Below are 1,431 nucleotides of genomic sequence, written 5' to 3'. Positions count from 1 at the left end.
CACAACCATTTATAACTCCAGTGCCAGGATATCTGATGCCTTCTTTTGGTCTCAGAGGCATAATGCAGACACACATACACAAGTCAATAAATCTTTGAAAAAATAAAGTAAAACAAGTCTAAAGTCAATCATTTAATCCACTGTATCAATGAACTCAACAAATGTTAATTATAGTAATTGGTGCAGAAAAAGAATTTGACAAAACTGAACATGGGTTTGTGGCAAAACCATTCAACCATTCACAAATATCCTAAAGCAAACATTATATTTAATGAGAGAAACTAGGTGCTTTCTCACAAAGATTGAGAACAGACATTCTTTTCTCCACCCCAACTCAATCTCATATTAGAAGACTTAGGTAGCAAGTCAGGCAGAGAAGAGGCATGCAGCATGGGAAGGAAAAATATTCCCCACAGATGTTCACAATCTCAAGAATTTAGCAGAAATGTTTGTGAAGCTGATAAGTAATTAGAGCAAGACTGTAGAATATATGGTTAACAAAAAAACAAAAACAAAAACAAAAAACAAAACAAAACAAAACAAACTAACAAAAAAAAAAAAAAAAAAAAAAAAAAAAACAGCTTTGGCTTTTCCTATCTTGCCAAGATGGAGGGGGAAAAAGCAGAGAAGCCTGGCAAAAAAGAAGCTGGTGGTGATGCCGCAGGTATTCCTGCTGCTGGTGCAGCCAAAAAGGATGACGTTAAGGTTAAACAGCCCAAGAAGGGGAAAGGGCATTGCAGCTGGGACCCTGTCCTGGTTAGAGAAATTGGCAGGTACTCCCGATTTGCCATGTAGTCTAGCAAGGCCCGGTACAAAAGAAAATACTAAGCTGCAAAAAACTAAGGTTGAAAAGAAGAAGAAAAAGGAGAAGGTCCTTGCTACTGTCACCAAATCAGTTGGTGATGACAAGAATGGTGGTACCCGGGTGGTAAGTGTGAAAAAATGCCCCGGTATTACCCTACTGCAGATGTTCCTTGGAAGCTCTTCAGTCAGCATGTGAGAAAGCTTCACGCTAGCATCACTCCCGGGACTGGCCAGGCGCCACAGAGGCAAGAGGGTGGTTTTCATGAAGCAGCTGGGCAGCGGCTTGCTACTTGCGACTGGACCTCTTACCCTCAACAGAGTTCCTCTGCGAAGAACACACCAGAAATTTGTCATCGCCACCTCTACAAAAGTTGGTATCAGCCAAGTTAAGATGCCCAAACATCTGATTGATACTTCAAGAAGCAGCAGCTACACAAGCCCAGGTACCAAGGGGGCGAGATCTTTGACACAGAGAAGGAGAAATAGGAGATTACAGAGCAGCGCAAGGCTAATCAGAAAACCGTGGACTCGCAGCTTTTTGCCAAAGATCAAAGCTGCTTCTCAGCTTCGGGGCAGTCTCAGTTCTCTCTGACAAAAGGGATGTGTCCTCACAAACTGGTGTTCTAA

The 1,431-nt window shown here is 42.1% G+C and overlaps 1 pseudogene; it reads left to right on the top strand.

The window, feature by feature from the left end:
* The first annotated feature begins 606 nt into the window (after nucleotides 1–606).
* Nucleotides 607–1,431, top strand: LOC127229630 (60S ribosomal protein L6-like; annotated as a pseudogene).

Source organism: Phodopus roborovskii, unplaced genomic scaffold (genome assembly GCF_943737965.1).
Source record: "Phodopus roborovskii unplaced genomic scaffold, PHOROB, whole genome shotgun sequence".
Taxonomy (NCBI): Eukaryota; Metazoa; Chordata; class Mammalia; order Rodentia; family Cricetidae; genus Phodopus; species Phodopus roborovskii.
Note: the sequence above shows the minus strand (reverse complement) of the source record. Positions and strands in the feature narration are given on the sequence as shown.